This window comes from Ips typographus, linkage group LG14, assembly GCF_016097725.1.
Source record: "Ips typographus isolate SLU linkage group LG14, UJ_Ityp_2.0, whole genome shotgun sequence".
Lineage (NCBI taxonomy): Eukaryota > Metazoa > Arthropoda > Insecta > Coleoptera > Curculionidae > Ips > Ips typographus.
Genome location: NC_138435.1, coordinates 4,192,323 through 4,215,677, shown reverse-complemented (window position 1 = coordinate 4,215,677; position 23,355 = coordinate 4,192,323). Strand labels below are relative to the sequence as shown.

The 23,355-nt window shown below is 37.4% G+C and overlaps 3 long non-coding RNA genes across 3 annotated transcripts; all 3 read right to left on the bottom strand.

Annotated features, from left to right (window-relative positions):
- Window positions 1-6,439: 6,439 nt before the first annotated feature.
- LOC145737739 (uncharacterized) lies at window positions 6,440-9,268 on the bottom strand. The gene is made up of 3 exons (XR_014180457.1): window positions 8,983-9,268; window positions 8,774-8,923; window positions 6,440-8,721 (listed from the first exon to the last, which is right to left on the bottom strand). It is a non-coding gene; the product is annotated as an uncharacterized LOC145737739 (long non-coding RNA).
- Window positions 9,269-10,306: 1,038 nt separating this feature from the next.
- LOC145737818 (uncharacterized) lies at window positions 10,307-12,525 on the bottom strand. The gene is made up of 3 exons (XR_014180493.1): window positions 10,976-12,525; window positions 10,808-10,907; window positions 10,307-10,605 (listed from the first exon to the last, which is right to left on the bottom strand). It is a non-coding gene; the product is annotated as an uncharacterized LOC145737818 (long non-coding RNA).
- Window positions 12,526-18,359: 5,834 nt separating this feature from the next.
- LOC145738009 (uncharacterized) lies at window positions 18,360-19,403 on the bottom strand. Its single transcript, XR_014180548.1, has 3 exons — window positions 19,008-19,403; window positions 18,706-18,944; window positions 18,360-18,473 (listed from the first exon to the last, which is right to left on the bottom strand). It is a non-coding gene; the product is annotated as an uncharacterized LOC145738009 (long non-coding RNA).
- Window positions 19,404-23,355: the final 3,952 nt, after the last annotated feature.

The window sequence follows — 23,355 nt, the reverse complement described above, 5'->3', positions numbered from 1 at the left end:
TATGAGCAGTATAACGACAAAAGAAAGAAAGAACTTTTACCCTTTTACGAGCATGTTTATAAGACAGCACATACAAAACAATCCCAAAATACCCAAAAACAAAACAAAAATCCTGAACAAACACCTAACATTCAAACGGATGATACTGTGTACAGAAAAAACCCGCTTCGTAACAAAATGAACCCTCAGTACATTCGCACGAGAGTTACGGAGACTAACAGAAATAAAATTACAGGTATTTCTAAAACAAGACCTGTAAACGTTCATTTAAGAAAAATCAAAAGACTTAGGAAAAATCCTACTTCTTTTCAGCCTCCCGATCCTGATCCTTCAGACGCAGGCCCTTCAAGTACACCGACTACCTAATACAGGGTACTACATGGAAAATGTATCCCCATCGCTTATTACTAACCATTATCATACTACGTATATACCATTTAACATATCTAGTATTAAGTTTACTTTATCTCAGTTCTTAACTAACATTGTAGTTTTAAAACCTTTAGTAGATGAACAAAATAACAAAGCAGTAACCACTTTATATTTTCATACATACAAGCTTATTAACCATACATATAGCAATTATGAGAAACTAAAGTTAATGCAAAGCAAAAATCGCAGGAAGCGAGGACTAATAAACTTTCTTGGAAGTGGTATTAAATTTATCACGGGCAACCTAGACGATAAAGACCTGGATACAATTACTCAGAACTTTGATATACTAAAGCGAAATCAACTAAATTCGATGCATAAGTTCCTTTGCAGGTAATATAATGAATAAATTCAAGGATACTTTAGATATCATCAATAAAAATTCAAACACCATTAAAATGGGTTTTTCAAAACTATCGAATGAATTAACATTAAACTTGTGTTTACAAGATCAATACATCCAAATAAATGATCTAAATCAACTATTGGAAAAATTATTAAGGATGATATCTTTTGCACACTTAGAAACACTAGATTTGGAAATTTTGTCTCCAAGCGAAATAAATGAAATTTGGAAATATCTAAAAATTCATTATCCTAAAAAAGCTCTATGGCCTATACAACATATCACAGAATTAACCCTAATCTGTAAAACTGGTCTATTAATAATGGACGATATGGTCATTCTTGCAATCAAAATACCAGTGTTTGAAGTGAGTGCTTGTGATTTAAAATTTGTTTACCCCGTACCCAACAACGAGTCGCAAATTGTGATTACACCTAGCAAGTTCTATTGTAATGAACTTTGGTATAAAGTTTGTAACGAAATAAGTGACAAGTGGATATGTTCGAACCCACTTATTAATAGCTGTATTTTATCCAAAAATTGTCAATATGCTTTAGTTCACAATAATTATAAAGTTCACACATTAACACATGCACATGCTTTATTGTTCTGTACAAAAACATCAGAAATAATTTATGAAGATTGTTTTAGATTTGAAAAAGTGTTAATAGATGGCTGTACACTTTTACAAAGTAAATGTGATGTAATTATTGATAAGCAAAAGTATTCACTAGCTATTAATAATGTAACCACACTTTTACCAGATGTACCAAGTTTACAAATTACCAACTTTTCTCTAAATCTTAAAATTAAACACTTAGATAATCCAGGTCAGGTTCAAGACGATCTTTTAGAACCTATTAAATTTGAAGAATTACTTTTGCAGAATAACTCGCACTTAACTTTAGTTATTATTACTAGTATTTGTATTATAGTTTTAATTTGTGCTTTTTGTGTAATATTTTACCAATGGAAAAAACATAAAGATGTTAAAGTTATTCCTTTAAAAACGCTTGAAAATATTATCAACGAGGACGTTGAATTAACTTAGGGTGGAGGAGAAATATCCCTAAACCATATATGCACCTAGTACTTCTGCTGATGCACCCAATATTTCTGCTGACGCTAGTATTAAGTTTTATAAAGGCGATTGTAACGCTGCAACCGTAATCATTAAGACCGTGTCAAAGCTTCAGGCTGTTCGGCTTAATTGTTCACCATAGTTTTAAGTTTTTAGTTTAGTAAACGTCCTATTTCAACAAATAAAGTCTTTTTTAAAAGTTACTCCGTCTGACTTCTCATTTAATTCGCTTATTCATTTCTCGCTCACATCATTTAAAAGTAAAGCAGATAGGAAAACTTATTATTACAACGTTTAATTTGTACAGTTTTTTATAAGTCACTTAAAACCATCAAAATACACTGTAAACCGCTCCCTAACGGCCACTAGTTAAAAGGTGTCCAAATTCGCGTTTCGCATGTCAAAAAACCCCTGGGTACTGTATAATAGATACACATTTTTTATTCCTTATACAGTGTGGAACAGCCAAATGGAATAAATTCGATAACGAATAAATGAGAGCGTGTTGGGAAAAACGCTTGGACACGTCGATTTGTATTTTTAGATGCGCATTTATTAAAAAAAATAAAAATTATATAGGGTGTGTCATGTGACAGTGGCCGATACCAACTTTCTTATTTTAAATACAACCCCCTGTATATTATTAGTTTTTTGGATTCTTCAGAAAATTCTAGACATAATTCATGTACAATGTCCCATACCTATCTTCAACTGTTTCGGAAATATTAAGTGTTTTCAGATGTATTACAACAATTAACATTAATAAAAGAAAATTATTTTATTTCACAAATTCGCTACATTACACTCAATACTTATTTTCACGAACATTTTGAACATCTATTACATTGAAATTAATGTTTTTTTGTTTTTTTTAACATTATTTGTGAAATAAAATAATTTTCTTTTTTTAATTCAATTGTTGTAATACATCTGAAAACACTTAATATTTCCGAAACAGTTGAAGATAGGTATGGGACATTGTACATGAATTATGTCTAGAATTTTCTGAAGAATCCAAAAAACTAATAATATACAGGGGGTTGTATTTAAAATAAGAAAGTTGGTATCGTCCACTGTCACATGACACATCCTATATAATTTTTATTTTTTTTAATAAATGCGCATCTAAAAATACAAATCGACGTGTCCAAGCGTTTTTCCCAACACGCTCTCATTTATTCGTTATCGAATTTATTCCATTTGGCTGTTCCACACTGTATGTAACATAAAAATTGCAATCTTTCAAATTATTAAACTGCAGTTGAACTCCACCATCTACTGAAAAAACAATATTTTTTTCCAAATGGGTTTCTTTAAGGTTTTCTTTTTCCTCTAAATTTCCTGCAGTTGATTCAGTTGTTTGTGGCAATGTTGAACATAATAATTCAACTTTGCTGTTAGTATCTTTTCTTTCCCCTGTTTCCCCTAGTATCTTATGGGAAATGTTAATTTTGCTGGCAATTGAGTCTTCCACGTAACCCTCTGCTACCGTATTTGATCGCCAACTCCCATGTCTCTTAAGTACTGACAAATCGGCACCACAGTCTGCTAATAGCGTCGCAGAAGAACGTCGAAAGCTATGCCCCGTGTACTCTTCAAGATTTGACAATCCAAGGAATTTTGTTATCTTTTGTGGTATTTTTGAAAAAGTGTTAATGCCCACTGGTTGAATAGTACACTTCTGCTTTTCATATCGTAAGAATAGTCGCTTATGGGAAATGGTAGCAGGTCTTAATTTTATATATTTACGGTAAACATCAATAGCATGTACCGAATTACCATCTTGCACCCATTAGCACCATCTGCAATAGTTACAATCAAAATGGTAATTTAAAAAAATAAATAACTACCGCTAGCTAATATCAACCGCTAGCTTGGCTTCTGCCAAAACAGTATCCGAAACGTGAGGTTTTCCGTTAAGTTCCATTTTTTTACACACAGAATACTAATCACAATTCTGTCTTTAGTAAAGTGACGGTAGTTTATTTACAGATGAAAACAAACGAACATCATCATAACACCAACGCAACGCTGACTAATTCCATTTTGTTGAAAAAAATTTAACAGAAATGTAATTTTCATTTTCCAATTAAAGTCGTCAAAATTTAATAAAATATTGTGTAAAACACGTGACTTAAACCAGTTTATTCACTCGAAGAACTTAGGCAAGGAACTTATGCCCGTATTTATAAACAAATCTCAATCTCATACTCAAGTACGACTTAGCGAAGTACGAGTCGAGTCTTGAGTACGACATAAGTTTTATAAACAGATCTTCGGTAATTCTCGGCGAAGCATAACCATGTAGCGCTTTTCTAGCGGATTTCCTCGGTTACGTTGCCTCGGGCGCCACCTTCGTTATTTATAGTGGCTGAAGGTCCACTTTACGGTGCCTGGGTAGCCTTTAGACAGCTGGAGAAAAGTTCCAAAGGGTTCGGGAAGTAAACAAATTTAAAACAACTGTTTCCTCTAAATGCACTGTATTGCGGCTCTCGGTACTTACAGTAAATACTTACGGTAACGGAAACCCAATGAAACGGAAGTTACCTTATTCGGTGATACGGGGAAAGCGTGTAACGGTAATGAAAACTAGCTACGGACCCTTCACTACTGTTTAGCCTGACTACTGTAGATTGAGACTGTCTGTCACACGGTGTAAGTACGGCGGTACGGTACGGTTATGTAAAACTGACTACTCGGCGCCGGAATTTGTTCCAAAAACCCAAAGAGGCCCAATTACGTGACCAGCGGTGTTCCCGTCATTCGACCTAACCTCTAGGTGCCGCCCCGATTCCCCGGGGTTCGACAAATAGAGCCTCCGTTGCACGCTATTTCCCCAAGCATGCAACAGAGGTTTCAAGTCTCGTGACGTTGCCAGTCACACAGCCGCTAATCCCTCCAGTATCCCAAACCCGTTTACTACTCCGTTTCCCCGGACCCAAGCAAACGAGCTACAGGATCCACCGTTCCCGCTTGCTGCACCATTTCCCCGGTGTCAAACAAACAGGAACAGGACCAGAAGGATTACCCAACTGTTTTCAAAATAAAGTAACTGTAGCCGGCGCCGTCTTACCAGAAATACCCTCAAACGGAAAACCCCGGAAAGATATTGTAAATGCCGCAAACGGAAATCCCCGGAAAATACTGAAGATGCCCCAATTTACAGTTTGTTAAAATAACTACAGTTAACGGTACGGGTTTAAAACAGCAAACAGAACAAATACCGGACGGTCGGTATGTGCCTATTTTTTACTTACACATACGCGGAGATAAGAGTTATCGATCGGCACGGAACGGCTAAGCTGGCTGGTTTCGATCTTTTGATGATCGAATAATCCCCGCTTTCCGGTGCGGGACCTTCTTTTATACACAAAACCCACGGTGGGGGCTGTTAGTGGCGGTACCCACTCCCAGCGTCCACCGAACCATTTCGAACGGCCCCGGACGGCCCCGACAAAATCGACGCTACGACGGCCGCGGTCCAGCACCCAGCAGTGAAGGTCACGCGCATTCTAGCAAATTCAATAGAAAATCAGTGAAAAATTAGTAACTTCGTTACAACCAAAGATAGTTTACATTTTTAGCATGGGTCATACTGAAATTATTAATTACATATATTGATTGATCTGTAGTTTGATACTTTACTAATTTTTGGTAACTATATACCTACACAGTATTTGCTTTCTGTGAAATTTATGAGATAAACAACAAACTTTTTGATTTAACTGCCTTCAATTCCAGACAGTTTAAATTTAAAACGTCAAAAATGAAACCAAGTAATGCTCAAGTCAGGCTTGAAGTCTCGATGTAAGCACGACCGAAGTACGCCTTAGAGGTTAAGTTAGGTTTATAAAACAAAAACGGTACTAGAGTACAACGCAAGTCTGAGAACGAGCGAAGCATCGTTTATAAATACGGACATTAGAAATGGTCCCTTGCTGTATAAATAACTATTAGAAGTCAAAGATATCCATTTGCATTTGGCCAAATTGTTGACATCACTTTTAAATTTGGTATTCATTGCTTATTATTTCTTTTTGCTTTTCCAGCGATTACCTTGTAGTAGGTATTTCCTTTTTCATTGCATTATGTTATTCATAGAATTATTTTTCTAATATTTGATTTTTTGTTTTTGTTGGTTCCAGTTTGGACCTTGTGCAATAGCTTTCGCCTGCGATGCCGTCTCTGAAAAAGTCGATAAATTGCTAGCAATATGTTTGGAAGGACAGGAAAAGTTTGATTATCGCTCTACAGAGTATCAGGAACTGCAATCGTTATCCGCATACATTGGCAGCAATGTGATTCGATTTACCGCTGCAAACTTTGTGGAAATCAAGAAGTCAACACTAATTTCCATTGTAACCACTGCTACAACTTACTTTATTGCATTAGTGCAGTTTTATTAGTACGGTTAGGTTAAGCGTCTTGGATGTGATAAAGCGTCAGATATTAATTAGATGAGGTGAGTGAAAAAAGCACAACTCAAAAGTCAGACTTTTGAAAAGAACGATATAATATTATATTTTGTGGGAAAAGTGTACAGGGTGCTGCATTTTCGATGGTTTTACTGATCTCTTTTTCTGAGCTGAGATGACTGGCGAAAAGTGGGCGGCGTAAATTTCTTTTGTTTCAAAGATACGGGGGGTTTTCGAAAATTGGTAATTTTTGAACCTCTTCTGTATTTCATTTGCTCCTAAAGTTATCAAAAAAAGAAGAACGGTTCCCGGTAGAAGTTTTCATGTAGAATCCAATGGCGTAGTCAGTTTTTTTCTATTCTGTTTAGTTTCTGACATATGACAGTAAGTTACATTTTTTAAATGGAATATCCTATATATTTTTACGTCATTTAATTCTGTTGATTTTTACCTTTTCAACGGTGTATTGTTTGTAGAGGTTAATCCTGTTATTTTAAAAAAAGACCTTTGCTAAGCTTAAAAATGCCCAATATCTAAAATACTAAACTAAATCGGAAATCATATAAACTAACACATCAGAAAATTAAATATTTTTAATAAATCTTATTAAAAATCTAAGTTACAAACAGTTCTACCGTCACTTTAATGAGAAAAGTGGCCATTTCTATTTTCTACTATTTTTAAGGTAGAAGTTGAAAAAATTTTGTTTCGACTGTGGGTATTTTTATACATATTATTTAGCACTTTTTTGTTAAGGAAACGCTTTATTTCTGATTACCAAGATTAACGTTTACAAACTTATATGTTTTAATACACCGTTGAAAAAGTAAAAATCAACATAATTAAATGAACTAAAAATATATAGGAATAAACTGACTACGCCATTGGATTCTACGTCAAAACTTCTACTGGGAACCGTTTTTCCTTTTTTGATAACTTTAATAGCAAATGAAATACAGAGGAGGTTCCAAACTGACCAATTTTCAAAAGCCCCCCGTATCTTTGAAACAAAAGAAGTTTGCGCAGCCCACTCTTCGCCAGTCATCTCAGCTCGGAAAAAGAGATCGGAACACGTATGCTACTTTTTTTCTATCTATTACAGTTTTCTCTGTAAAACCATCGAAAATGCAGCACCCTGTACATGTTACCATAAATAGATGTACAGAGTGATTGATTGAATTTTGACCACCCCCTTAACTTTCTTAATTTTGATTTTAGCAAAATACGTTAAATACAAAACTAGTAGATATTTAGGTCTACTTTATTTTTAGATAAACAGTTATTATACAGGGTGTCCCAAATTTGAGTAACGAACCAAACTTATGTTTTTTTAAATACAATGACCAACTTTTTATTCGATATTTGAATTCTACGCCAAATTCTAGGCCTAATTGATGTAAAATGTCTGTATTGATATTCAACTATTTCCGCAGCAGCGTCCTTGATTGAGTGAATTTTGACCACCCCCTTAACTTATTTAATTTTGATTTTAGCAAAAAACGTTAAATACGAAACAAGAAAATATTTAGGTCTACTTTATTCTTAGATAAACATTTATTATACAGGGTGTCCCAAATTTGAGTAACGAACCAAACTTATGTTTTTTTTAAACACAATGACCAACTTTTTATCCGATATTTGCATTCTACGTCAAACTTTAGGCCTAATTGATGTAAAATGTCTGTATCGATATTCAACTGTTTCGGCAGCAGTATCTGTTACTTTAACAATGTTTCCTCGATTATGTGATTAAGGGTTAATTTAGTTACTAAAATTTGGGACACCCTGTATAATAACTCTTTATCTAAGAGTAAAGTAGACCTAAATATCTACTAGTTTTGTATTTAACGTTTTTTCCTAAAATCAAAATTAAGGAAGTTAAGGGGGTGGTCAAAATTCAATCAATCACCCTGTAAATAGGAGGTATAAAGTGTATTGTTATGTATATGAATATGATTAAGAATTTATAAAATTTGTACCAAAATCGGTTAAGCATTAACAACATTATTTTGGTGTTATACCGTTTTTCAACTCACCGATTCAATTAGAAAAAAGAGAGAATACTAATAAATATTGATGAAAAATAAAACACGTACAAAAAAGGACAAGAAAAGTATAGTCTGTATAGTCTTAAAACCAAGATATTTTTACTTTTACTTTCACTTAAAAGCTACATTGGACCCTGGATTTGGTTCGTTCGTGGTCAATCTGTGCCAAATTATATTGTAACATAGACATTACACTAGGTGCCGTTACCTTAAGTTGCCCCGGTCTTCCCCAGTACCATGTTTGTGTCAGCAAGATTGGAGAATTGGGGTCATGATGTGAGTATAAATACTGTACCAAAAGCACGTACAGATCACTGATCTCTGGGTTAGTGTGGGTATGCCTATTGTGTAACGTAACGTGGAGCAGTAGGTGACCAAGTGCCACACCCTAGATCAGCCCTAGCAAAGGAAATAGTGTGGGCGAGCAGCTTAAGTTGCCGTTCCTACTTACCTCCCTTTGTTAGGTTCTTCACGTCTTTGCCGGCTCGGTGAATGCCCTCGGACCTAAGTCTAGGGTTCATTCATCACCGCTAAAGCGCTGCCCCCCGTGTACCTTTGCCTAGAAGCCAGATCACATCATGATCCCCGCCATCTTGGCCATCTGGGGGTAAGATTATCGTCTAGTCATTAAGGCACTATTACATAATAAAAGTGGGTTACCTGTGGAATCCTGTGTATTCTTCCCCCTCAACCAACCCTTAACGTGACAATATTATTTCGTCTCAAAACCGGCAAAGATGGATTCCGGTGTTATTCTAGTCAGCATAATTGTTACTTTTGATTCTACGTCTGTTGGGACAACATTGGACGCTGAATTTGGCTTGGCAAAGTCAAAGTCTCATAATATATATTGGACAATTACCTGACTCGGTTTTCGCCTTCAGAAGGCATCATCATCACTAACAAGAAAAGAAAGGGACGTTGTATTGTTTGGGTTACATTAAAAGAAAATTTAAAGAACTTACATGGTTAATACACACGCACACAACTACTACATGCTAAGGTGAATACACTCGAAATAAAATAAAAAAATTTAAAATCGAATCATTCGGTACGCTGGATAGGAAAGTTTATGTGTGGCATACCAAGTTTATCAGCTGAAACGTCTTCGAGATTACCGAAAATCAAGTTAGGTTCCCAATAGGACGCTTCATTAATGCAAACAATGTTGGGATTCCTCTTTGCTTTATTAATCTAAAGTTTAGTTAACCTTTTACCTTCGCGCATTCATGGAGTATGTCGTTTCCTATCTATCAACCAAAAAATGTGAAAAAAAGGAATAAACAAGTGCTGTCACTGCAAAAAGAGTGTGACCGAAGTTGTGAAGTGCAGGAAGTGTGGTAATAGTTTCCATTCTGCATGTTTAATGCAGGCTTCAAGATTGAGGAGTGCTGAATATGTTCATGTTGCCGAAAGTAAGGTTAGAAGCGGGAGTGTTGTTGATTGCGTCGATACACAGAATTTGCTCCAGTTAAGAACTTTAGTAAAGGAGCTACAAAGCAAGAACCAAATTCTTGAGGAGAACAACTGTCTACTTAGAGAGCAAGTAAGTAATCTTGAAGAGAAATTAAAAATCTCAAAGGATACATTAGAAAAACATAAACGGGCTCCATCTAGCAAAAATAGTGTCAACAAGAACATGCCACGGAATGTCTTTCGTAAAAGAAAATTGCTGGAGTTTAAAGCTAAGTGAAAGTTAAGCACTGATGTCCTGGAGTATTGAACGTAAAGTTTGCGGCAAATTAAGCTCGACTAATATGCTCAGTTGGTAAAGAGCGTTGGGGTGGTTCTCTGCGCCACTGATTTTAACTAATAAATCAGAAAATGCCAAAGTTGGTATTTGGAGTTCAATAAACTAGTAATCAGGACAACAAATAGGATTACAAAAAAAAAAACAAAATGAAACCTGCCAAGTAATATCAATTAATTTACAAGAAAATAATTGTAGTAAGCCTCCAACACAGAACGATAGCTGAAAGAGAGGTTTGAGGTTGCAGCAACAATAAAACAGTCAAAATTCAGTTACCTTCAGATGGTTTTTTATATTATGGGTTTTTAGTCGCAGCATCACACTTGCAGTGCTTGATCCGATTCTTAAACTAATCTTACTTTCTGTACAGAGCAAGTGTACTGCTATCCGCTATCGATCTAAGCGCTACAGCCCAGTGTCCAAGAGATGTAGTCGGACAACCCTGGTAAGCTAGCGAAACGAATAAGGCTATTCGTGGCGCCGTAGCCCAGTGTAAAGATAAGCCTGCAGGAAGATACCCCGGCGGAAGGGCCCTTAGAATATACAGTACAAAATACAATGTGTTAGTCACATTAGTAATATTTTATTATCGAATTTACTACAAACCAATTAATTAAAAACGCAAAAGATTGAGCACAATATTGAATAATTAGAAATCAAATCAATCAGTAAGCAACTGGATGGTTTTATAACCAATTTACTACCAAAATTAATCAAATAAAGCACGAAATTTACCTTTTGTGATTGAGCAAAAGGGTCTTAGTTGATTCTCTCGAATACTCGGTCACCAGCTACCAAACTGTGTGTAGTCACAGATTGGAGACTCCGCTAACTGCTATTGAAATGAAGATGACACGTGTTTTAGCCGGAGGCTAAATTGGAAATGGCCAAAATCAAACTTACTTGGGCGACACTGCCACCAAACAGATCGAATCAAAGGTACTACAAGACTGCCTCAGGTCAATCTAATGGTCAAATTAATTTCCTAGGTGAAATAGCCACATGGTAAAAATTAACCTCAAACTCACCAACTCACCACTCCACAAGAAAATCACACCACTTTTAAGGCTTATATAAATCCGCATACAGCGAGAAAAACGGAGTTCCCAACAAAACTCGATATACTCCTACAAATAACTCCCGTTTTTATTAAAAAGAGGTCGCACTAAAATCCCGTAATCGGTACTACAAAATGGCGATTCCTCTTAAAGCCCACGTGATACGTGTAAGTTTCTCTGAAGGTCCAACAGGAAAGAAATTAAAAAGAAACCGATGAAGAGAAACCCTTCCAACAATAGCAAAAAAACTGGCAGTCACGGCCAACCAATCAGAACACTCCACGTGGACACGTGTTTCCGTTAAACTAAAAATGAAAGCCGGCAACATCGGAAAACTCTACAATATGAAAGCTGTCACGGTTCAAGATGACATACAAATGACGAACGATAAGTCACTAACAGCTGATCGCCGTCAACGTTACGAAATAACCCCACAAAACAAATCAAAATAAACCGGTAAAGTCGAAATAAACAAATCTTTTTATAGTGCTCCGGTGAATTATTAAGAATGTCTCGGTACTCTATCAAAACTCACAGCGGTATTGCAAATGTAAAAGTGCCGAAAACACCATCAGGGAGTAATGAAACGAAAAGAGAAAGCTACAAAATAAAAATCAAAACTGAATATGAATGATTTACCGCTCCTCCCGCAATCAGCAAAAGAACGTCGCATTTTGGTACACCAGATGCACGTGATTAAGAACTAGGCATGGGTATAAATGATTAAATTTGAATCGTAAAAGGAAAGCACTGGAAGTTCTAATGGTATCGTATAACCACTTGCTGTCAAAGATCAGGCAAACTTCACCTGACCATCGTAGGAATTGACCGAATCCAAATAGAACCGCAAGTAACTAACACGCTTGTTTAGCATATGTGATACCAAAGTAAGGAAAAGAGAAAATGAGCTCCAGGACAATAGTGTAAGTTTTCAAGGTCAGAAATCCACCAAAGCGACTGAAAACTGATGCGCCAAAAGCACCAAAGAAAAACCAAACCAAACGGCAACAGTTTTCTAAATACAAGCGTACAGTAAAATCCTCACTATAGAGACAAACAGAACTGTAAACACTCGACCCGATACTTCACCAGCTCTAACTCAATAAAAGATATCCGATCAAAATAGGTATACAATAAGCGAAAATCAACACGTTGGCATCACAACATACGACAAGGTCGATAAATCAAAAATTTGCTCAGACATTCAGTAGAAAGTGGTCAACTAAGCTCATTACTTTGAAAAGTTAGTAATATCTCATTGAGTCACTGACGGTGCACTCCTAAGTCTAATCCAGATATCGTAAAACAAAATTATTCAAAGTTAATAACAATATTAATTCAAACAATAGTCACGGTCGGTAGCAAAATAGCAAGCAAGAAACAACTGGTAACAAATCCTCCAAAAGAGACTGAAACTACTATAAGAACCAAACTCAATCCAAAATCCAATATTCATACCAAAACATAGTAGTTTCTGAAAGAGTACATGGCTAAATCCTCAACAAATTGAGTTCACAAAATGCCACAGGCACTCAACCAGTAATGACACGATAAGTCTCCAACGCGATAAAGTCTAATATGCGATAAGCGCCAAGCCAAATCAACAATCCAGATAAAAAATAAAAATAAAACCGAAAATGAAAATCGAACCAAAGCTACCGATGGCAAGACTAGGAATCGATACTAATAAAAGAAACGTAACCATTACGCGAACATCGAAGCCTACGCGCAAATCTCTCTAATGAACTAAGCGGTAGTGAAAAGATACCGACATACCTGTCCAATTTTGAAATATATTATGCATGATGTTGTTATGCAACTTGTCCTGGAGGAAAAAAGTGTCATCTCAGAACCTTCGGAAAAGTGCCAAAGCAAACTGCGCTTTCCTGAAGTAGAACCCACCATAACCCGATAGTAATGCGACTCAAGCGAAATTATGTTGGGTTATAAGTCGTCATTACCACCAAAAAAAAAAAGTAAGTAGTCAAGAGAAATTTACGCGTAATAACTAAGATTTGAAAATTATTGCTGTTCGTTAATTTAAAAGATAAAGGTTAGTTTCAAGCAGAATGATCTGACAGATATAACGTTCATGTCACTTGACCGAAATATTGTACAAAACCTGAACATAATCAACAAGTAGTTTATCAACTAATCAAAAATTCAGTACTTCGGCGCGCTCTGCCGTCATCTATAATTAACAATACAATACCCTTACCGTATCAAACAAACCTGTTCCTACCTGATTAAGTATATCGTAATGATTACTAAAAGTAATGCGCAAAATAAAAGAAGTAGATAGGTAGACCACAAACATAAAAAACATGAATTATACGTCGAATCAAAGCCAAAGTGCATTATTACTGCTTGGGGGTTCATCCAGCGCAGTCATAATAGATGGATCACAAAATGGCTTTAGGTCTTGCACATGCCAGACACCTTTATGATTACCAAAATCGTCCTGGAGTTCGTATGACCAGGAACCAGTTTTACGTTTTATAACGAAACGACCTACATATTCTGGCGCTAATTTGGCGACATAGTAATTAGCTGCATTGGAGAGAACTTTATTCTTTCTCCATACTTTGTCTCCCGGAACAAATGAGACAGGTCTTCGTCGCAAATTGTATCTATTAGCATTCTGGAACCTTCTTGCTTCAATACGTTGTTTGACTTCTTTATAAAGATTAATAAATCCTTCCTGACGACCTTTAATGTAAGTCCCAATGTTGACATTGGAATTTTGGTACAATTTATGCTCCCTACCAAATAGAATATAATAAGGAGCGAATTTAGTTGTTTCGCCAGCACACGTTCATATAGCACACCCAATCTCACTCAAGTGTTCGTCCCAGGTTATATGGTTGTCTTGACTTACATAAGTACGCAACATGGTCTTAATCACGCGGTTGTTTCGCTCAACAGGATTAGCTCTAGGATTATACCTCGCGGTGTAAAATATACGGGTCTTATATTTCTCACAAAGCTTTTGAAATTCCTTATATTTCATCTGGACTTCATTACCACACATCAAGTAACTCGGCGCTCCAAAAAGCAAAAAGAAATCTTCAACGTGCTTGACTAATGACTTGGATTTAGCAGAGCGACAGGGATAAAGAAAAACTGCTTTACTAAAATAATCCATAATGAAGCAATGACCCTGTTTTGAACGTGGTAAAGGTCCTATATAATCTAGAGTCAAAGCCTCGAAAGGTTGGGTTATTTCAGGGCGGGTACCCATGAGACCTGCAGGAGCTTTCTGCTCTACTTTTGATTGAGCACAGTCGTTGCAACACTTGACATAAGCCGTGACATCCGCTCTCATCTTCGGCCAATAATAACGCTGAAGAACCTTCCCATATGTTTTAAAGATGCCTACATGACCTGCAGCAGGGATGTTATGACAACGGTACAGTATGTTGCGGTTCTTATCTTTTGGTATGACAATTTTCCAGTCATCGCCAGACGGAGAAAAATTAGTAATTGGAGGCTTAACGAACTTATATAAGATGTCATTTTCCACTCGCCAAAGGGGATACTTGATGGGATTTTCCTTAACAGATTTTGAAAGCTTCAGATACCATTTATCTGTAGTAGGCGGAACAAGATGATTAAAGTTTACGGATTGTACTGGGACTGGCATTGCTCGGAACAGAAAATCGGGTACGATGTTTTCTTTACCCTTCCGGTGTATTAATTCGAAATCGAACTGTTGCAACCTAAGTTGCCAACGGCCAAGTCTTCCCAGAGGGTCCTTCAGTCGATGAAGCCACAAGAGTGAAGCATGATCAGTGTAAACTTTAAAGTGAACATGATCTAAATAATGGCGTAGCTTTTCGACGCTCCAAATTACAGCTAGACATTCCTTTTCTGTAACTGAAAGCTTCATTTCTTGCTTCGTCAAAGATCTGGAAAGGTAACAGATTATAACAGACTTTTTCCTCACCATCGAAAAACTGAGTCAACACAGAGCCAAGCCCGTAAGAAGATGCGTCTGTCTGAAGATGAAAAGTACGTTCAAAATCAGGGACAGTCAAAATAGGGGCGGATATTAAACACTCTTTAAGTTTATTGAAAGATTTTTGACATTCCGGTGTCCAATTCCATTTAACGTTTTTCTTTGTGAGGTTTAAAATGGGAGCCAAGACAAGTGAAAAGTCCGGGAGGAATCGTCTGTACCATGAAGCGGTGCCTATAAAGGGTCGAATTTCAGTGACATTCCTAGGAGGCGGGATGTTAACAATGGCCTCAACTTTTTCCGGATCTGGTCTCAAACCATCAGGATCGACAATATAGCCCAAATATCGCAATTCAGGTCGACAGAAGTAACACTTTTCAACGGAAACCGCCAGACCGGCTTCACGTAAACGCTGGAAAACAGTAGCTCCCCAAGATGTTCTGTGAAATTATTTGAGATTATTATAACATCGTCTAAGTAGACAAAGACGTGAGGCTCCAATTCAGGGCCTAAAATGGTATCCATGACACGTTGCCAAGTGGCGGGTGCGTTAGTGGGTCCAAAGGGCATTCGACAAAATTGGTAGAGTCCTCTACCGGGCACTGTAAAAGCTGTATACTCTTTAGATCTTTGGCTTAAAGGAACCTGCCAGAAAGCTGACTTTATGTCTATTGAACTAATGTATCGAGCATCCCTCAAACGATCTAAAATGGTGGAGATATATGGGAGAGGATAAGCATCTTTTTTGGTGACCAAATTGAGGTTCCTGAAGTCTATGCAAAACCTGAAAGAACCATCTTTCTTCTTTGTTAAGAGAACAGGGCTAGACCAGGGGCTGTGTGATTTTTCGATAACTCTGTAGACATTTCTGCTAAGTCGGGTGATACAGAATTAAAATGCCAAACGTCTCGCTGGACATCGGGGACTATTTCCATAGCCTTCCAAAATTCAATACCTAAGAGCAATTTGTGAGCTAAATCGGGGACAACTACTACATCGACAATTCGAGTTCTTTCCATAAGAGTGAAAGGTGTCTGAATAAATCCCAAGCTATTTACAGGACGTTTAATCAGTTTAAGATTTAATTTACACAAAGGTTCGTACCCATCCATATTAACAACTGTGCGAGCGGCTCCGCTGTCTCGCTGTCTAAAAGAGCGAAAATAGGACATCCTAAGACTTCAACGGTAAGATAGGGTCGTTTATCACCCTGTGCATGAGCAAAAACATAATCAAGAAAGAATTGGTTAAGAAAAGGTGAAGTGGTCGCTCCAGTACATAATATTGAGGAAATCCGGCGACCTAATGATTCCTCCTCGGTCCGTTTCCCTGGTTCTGATTAGAACAATTCTTACAGTTATGCACGGTCACTCCGGGTGTACCACAGCGAAAGCAATGCCTATTTCGAGGTTCACGACAATCCCTAGAGCGATGACCTGCGCGGTTACAATTCCAACAAGTTACGGAACGTGAAAAGTTTTGAGAAGTCTCAACAGTATTAACGTTAGATGGCAATGGGCGGAGTACGTTCTAAAATTTCTTTAAATAACCGCGATCTATAATCAGGAGGCTCAAAATGTACTCTCAAAAGGTTGGTCAAACTATTCCAATCATGTACACGATGTTTATTCGCTCGATACCAAGTCAGGGCTTTTCCAGCAAAAAGATCTACTGCTGATTCGAAAACCTGCTGTTTTGAAACATGTCTAGACTCACATAGTTCTGTAACACGCTCCAAAAAGTTATGAACTGACATTTGTTTTAATTCACCGGTAAACTTTAAATTCCATTTTTCAATATTGGTAAATTTTTGAGTAGACGTGATTGGAGTAGTTGGTGCATTAAAATTTGCACTTGAATTATGAAGCAGAGACATATGACTATTCAAATCATCTTGAGCTAACTCCTGCATTTGTCGACTGACGTCAGGGTCATTATTACAAACTTGATCCAAAGAGTCAAGTGAAGATAATATATCTAAAAGAAGTGCTGACTTGGCAGATTGCTGCAAAAGAGAAAGGTTACTTTCAGGTATTCTGACAACACGACTGTGTAAATGAACAAGTCTACTTTGAGTAGTGAGAGCCTTTTTCCTTGCATCACCACCTGAGAGATTAGTAATAACTTCTTTCGCTTCAGCTAAGTACTTTAAAATTAAACCAGATTTCTCTTTAAAATCTAAATTGTAAGGTGGATAATTACACTGCCCATTTTGAGCTTCCAATTTTAAAAGGGGTCTTAACGAGGCCCTTAATTCATCAACAGTATTGGATCCAGAGAACTTAATACCTCTGACAATAAGTTCATGTTCAAGCATTTCTTTTTTCAAGTAGGTCACATGCATTTTGTAATCCATACTATTTTATTGAAAGCAAGGCTTCCCCAAACAATAAAACTATCAAACCCAAATATTAATCAAAACAATAGGTACCAAATATCGATAAATATCGTGGTATCTACCTATCTTTTGCACAAATAAACAACACCAAATAATAACAGCAAATAATCAATATCAAATAATCAATAGTCAATAATCAATATCAAATAGTTCGCTAGTCTGCCTGCCTACTGCACAACCTGACAACACAAAAACTACAAAATTATTGACCCAAGGCAATCGGCAATCAGGCTACTGAATAAAAAGCGCATATGTAAAAATCAATCAAACCAAATTAACTGCTGCTGCACCTCACCCGACAATGACTGACAAATACTTTAAAAAAAACCTCTCTTTCACAAATTAGGCTTATTTACCAAAATCGGGCCCCACGTTGGGCGCCAAAAATTTGCCACGTAATTTCTTTCGTAAAAGAAAATTGCTGGAGTTTAAAGCTCAGTGAAAGTTAAGCACTGATGTCCTGGCGTATTGAACGTAAAGTTTGCGGCAAATTAAGCTCGACTAATATGCTCAGTTGGTTAAGAGCGTTGCGGTGGTTCTCTGCGCCAGTGATTTTAACCAATAAACCAGAAAATGCCAAAGTTGGTATTTGGAGTTCAATAAACCAGTAATCAGGACAACAAATAGGATTACAAAAAAAGCAAAATGAAACCTGCCAGGTAATATCAATTAATTTACAAGAAAATAATTGTAGTAAGCCTTCAACACAGAATGATAGCTAAAAGAGAGGTTTGAGGTTGCAGCAATAATAAAACAGTCAAAATTCAGTTACCCTCAGGTGGTTTTTTATATTATGGGTTTCTAGTCGCAGAATCGCACTTGCAGTGCTTGATCCGATTCTTAAACTAATCTTACTTTCTGTAGAGAGCAAGTCCAAGAGAAGTAGTCGGACAACCCTGGTAAGCTAGCGAAACGAATAAGGCTATTCGTGGTGCCGTAGCCCAGTGTAAAGATGAGCCTGCAGGAAGAGACCCCGGCGGAAGGGCCCTTAGAATATACAGTACAAAATACAATGTGTTCGTTACAATCACTTAATAAGACTGATTATATTCATTAGTAATACTTTATTATCGAATTTACTACAAACAAATTAATTAAAAACGCAAAAGATTGAGCACAATATTCAATGATTAGAAATCAAATTAATCAGTAAGCAACTGGATGGTTTTATAACCATTTATTTACTACCAAAATTAATCAAATAAAGCACGAAATTTACCTTTTGTGATTGAGCAAAAGGGTCTTAGTTGATTCTCTCGAATACTCGGTCACCAGCTACCAAACTGTGTGTAGTCACAGATTGAAGACTCCGCTAACTGCTATTGAAATGAAGAAGACACGTGTTTTAGCCGGAGGCTAAATTGAAAATGGCCAAAATCAAACTTATTTGGGCGACACTGCCACCAAAAAGATCGAATCAAAGGTACTACAAGACTGCCTCAGGTCTCTCAGGTCAATCTAATGGTCAAATTAATTTCCTAAGTGAAATAACCACATGGTAAAACTTAACCTCAAACTCACCAACTCACCACTCCACAAGAAAATCACACCACTTTTAAGGCTTATAAATCCGCATACAGCGAGAAAAACGAAGTTCCCAACAAAACTCGATATACTCCTCCAAATAACTCCCGTTTTTATTAAAAAGAGGTCGCACTAAAATCCCGTAATCGGTACTACAAAATGGCGATTCCTCTTAAAGCCCACGTGATACGTGTAAGTTTCTCTGAAGGTCCAACAGGAAAGAAATTAAAAAGAAACCGATGAAGAGAAACCCTTCCAACAATAGTAAAAAAAACTGGCAGTCACGGCCAACCAATCAGAACACTCCACGTGGACACGTGTTTCCGTTAAACTAAAAATGAAATCCGGCAACATCGGAAAACTCTACAATATGAAAGCTGTCACGGTTCAAGATGACATGACGATGACAAATGACGAACGATAAGTCACTAACAGCTGATCGCCGTCAACGTTACGAAAGAACCCCACAAAACAAATCAAAATAAACCGGTAAATTATTCGAAATAAACAAATCCTTTTATAGGGCTCCGGTGAATTATTAAGAATGTCTCGGGGCGGTGTAAAATAGTGCATTAATCGAACACTGAAGACTGGCAAACCGGAAGTGGTTGCCAAAAATGCCAGCAGCACCTTGAGACTTTAGAAATCGCTTAAAACAGGTATGAATTTAAGAAAACTTTAAAACATTTTACTAAAAATACCTTTAGAAACTGAAAATGCAACAAAATGAAATGTGTTTGCCCACACTATGGATAGAAAATAAAAATTATTACAGTTTAAATTAAACTAACCGCAAACGGTTACCTGTTGCTCGATAAATCTCTATCTCATAAACGCAACTAAACTGGGTACCAATCTGTATCAGCTCGTAACGCCAAAAATCGAACGTGACATGATATACATTTTAAATTTTTCAAATACTATAACATATGACAAAGTGTGAATAATGGTCAATAAAAGATACAAAGTAACGCTTACCTTTTAAATACTTTGGACTAATAGGACCACATACGTCTGTCGAAACCTCATTCATTATAAACTTTGCTTTTCTATCTTCAGGTAGTTTTTGATAAGGAAGTTGAATCTGTTTTCCTTGAAGACAAACTTCACACAGATTTGTAGATGGAAAATTACAACTATGTCCCAATCTCCTGTGCCATAAATCAGGATCATTTTCTGTGATGTTTGCTGAATAGGAAAACTACGCACACAAATCACTAACATACAGACCAAACAGATTTCCTTGTAAAATGATTTTATTATTGTTGATTACTTATACTTCACCATTTTTAAATAAAACTGTTAATCCATTTTGTTCAATTTTCTTCACTGAAAGCAAATTATGTGATAGATTTTCACACACCAAAACTTTTTCTAGGGTTACTTTTTGTCCACATTTGGGTTTAAAGCTAAGATTTCCTTCCCAATGTGCTTCAACCACTACTCCAAGTTTTCCATCTCTTATTTTATGATGCACTTGCTTTCTGTCAGTTATAAACTTTCCCAGATCACTAGTAACTAAGTAATTTGTAGCCTCACTATCCACTACAAACTTACAGTCAAGAACATTACTACAATTCACTAAATCTGAATGAGTTGTCCATGTTTGTGGTCATAAAAGTAAAGTGTTCTTCAGTAACATGACATTGTTCTCTCCTTTTTTGATGGTACCCACGATAGTTTCCAGCATTCTTTTATAAATAAATAGCATCATCAATTGCTGTTACTACTCCATGAAAAGATTCAGACATGGCTGACAACAGCTGCACAATGACTTCTGATTCTTCTAATGCTCCACCAGCATTCTTAATTTACAAAATAATATTTTCAAAGTCAATGAGAAACTGACTCAATGGTTGCTTTTCTTGAAATTTCATATTACGCATTTTGTTTTGCAACACAACTAAATTTGCAATGCCTTTCTTTGTATATGTTTCTTTCAGTTAATCTATTATTGCTTATGCATAATCTTTATAATAATTAAGATGTGGTCTTACAAACATTGTACAATATTGTTTCTTGCTTTTATGTCCTTCTTCTTAAAATCACCCATTCTAGTTGGGTCTCTTGGAGGGCCCATTTCCAACACATCCTAAACTTCATTTTGTTCCAGAAGTAACTTCCATTTGAACTCCCAATTTGAATAGCCGGTTCGGTCGAATTGTTTTACTGATCCGCCAAGCGAGACAGTAGCGCATTAGCCACTGCCATTTTTGTAATCACGTTCCCTTAAAGTTTATTTACACTTTTTATGTTTTCCACTTATTCTTACTGCCCTGGGCCCATAACCTGTTGACAGTGTTAGAGTTTAGATTCAAACACTGGGTACATGGTTGTATTTAGCTTGCCTTTTCTTATCTGCTAAGGAATGCAGTTTTTATTGTCAAAACTTTCGATCGATAATAAAGTGAGTTAGTAGGGACTGGATGCCAGCATTAAACGTGTCTTATTTATGCGGATTATTAAACCTGCTAAATCAAAAAATTCTAATATTTGTAACAGACTAGTAGGCGTACATTTCGGCCTAACCGCACCTGTAGTAGCCCTGTGACGCTATTTATTCGGGAGTTCGAATTAAAGTATGTTCTAGAACAAAAGTTAATGAGAATTGCCTCGGGCGCCACCTGGTTTTAAGAAAGTATTCAGAGTTTTCGAAATGTGAACCAGGAAACACAATTCGTATGCCTTTTTTTTTTTTTTTTTTTTTCTTTCTCTATGGGTCTGTCGGCTGTCCGCTCCAGATAGCACGTAAGCCTAATGGCTTATTGTACTGTTCCCATGTTTGTGGTACTTTAGTTACACCAGTCCATTATCCCTGTTTCCCGTACGAGGTGAAGAAGGTCCTTGCTTGGTGCTCTTTGTATCTCTTTCAGTACTAACTTAGTTTTCCCGAAGATTATTTGTCGCCTTTGACCAAGTGCTTCACATTCACATATGATGTGTTCAAACGTTTCGATTTCCTCCCCGCATAGTCTGCAGTCCAGGTTATCATCGAATAGTTTCATGGTGGACAGGTGTTGTCTCACAGGTCCATGCCCTGATTCGTATGCCTTGGTAGCTTTTATACAGCTGGAGACAAGGTTCCCGACAATCTGTGGTAACAGTGGTTCAGTTGGTGACAACGCTAATAAAAGCCAAAAGTACCAATCAACTAAAGTATATTCTAATTGCTTAACTTAAAATGCCAGCAAACTTAACTAAACCAAATAATTAGGCAAATAAGCGTATCTTAAATCCCCCCTCCCCTTAATTAAACAAGAACGAGAGTGAGAGTGTGCAACTTAGTTACGGTACGGGTCGGATGCGATGCAAAACAGGTCAACGGTATAATGCAGAAAGTTAAAAAGCCACGCAATGCAATGAAGGTTACAGGTACAAGATGAATCAAAGTTAATTACAGGGACAATGCAGGTCTACGTTTACAACTAAGCAATTAACCGTCCCAGTGCAAATAAAGGTACGGTGTCACGGGTCGGTAAAAGAGTTGGAAAAGGGTATTACTGAACCACCCGGTCTATACGAGCCTTGTAGTGGTTCTTGTCGGCAACAGGATCTAGAAACTTGCCTCCTACGCCCGGTCTAGCGAACCATGTAGCGTAGTCAACAAAAGACAGGGCCAGGAAGTGCGGCCGGATTACTAAATGTCAGAAACGCCCGGTCAAGCGAACCATGTAGCGTTTGTGTTGAAGGTGGAAGTATCGTGTAGCGCCCGGTCTAGCGAACCTCGACGCTACAGAATGAACTAGGGCCGGAAATTGGCCTTTCGGGGAAAAGTATACAAACACCCGGTCTAGCGAACCATGTAGTGTTTGTATAGAAACCTACAATGCCGGATCTATGGCGTAGCACCCGGTCTAGCGAGCCACGTTGCTACTGAAGTAAAAGGGCCGGAAAAATGGCCGGGCTGGGACTAACGGTGCAAACGCCCGGTCTAGCGAACCATGTAGCGTTTGCAATGAAAACTGGTGACGTGAACGTTAAAGCAGCGCCCGGTCTAGCGAACCACGACGCTACAACAAACGGCGGTACAGGGTTGGAGTAAACAAGGAACGAACACCCGGTCTAGCGAGCCTCGGTGTTCAAATAACAGGTACACAGTGCACTAGGAGGGCTAGCCACTAAACAGGTATACTTACTGTGATGCGGCGGTGCTGCTGGGAGATTGAGATGTTGCTCGGGGAGAGCTAGTGATCTCAACAGAGAACGAACTGGCGGCGCACGCCAGTTTTATAGACAGTCCGATTCCCCACTTTCGGCTAGTGGGAAACACGGCCCTACTCGAGTGACGCGTACAGAACCGCAGTACTGCAGGAAAACGGTACGCTTCGGCCAACCTAGCCGGCTA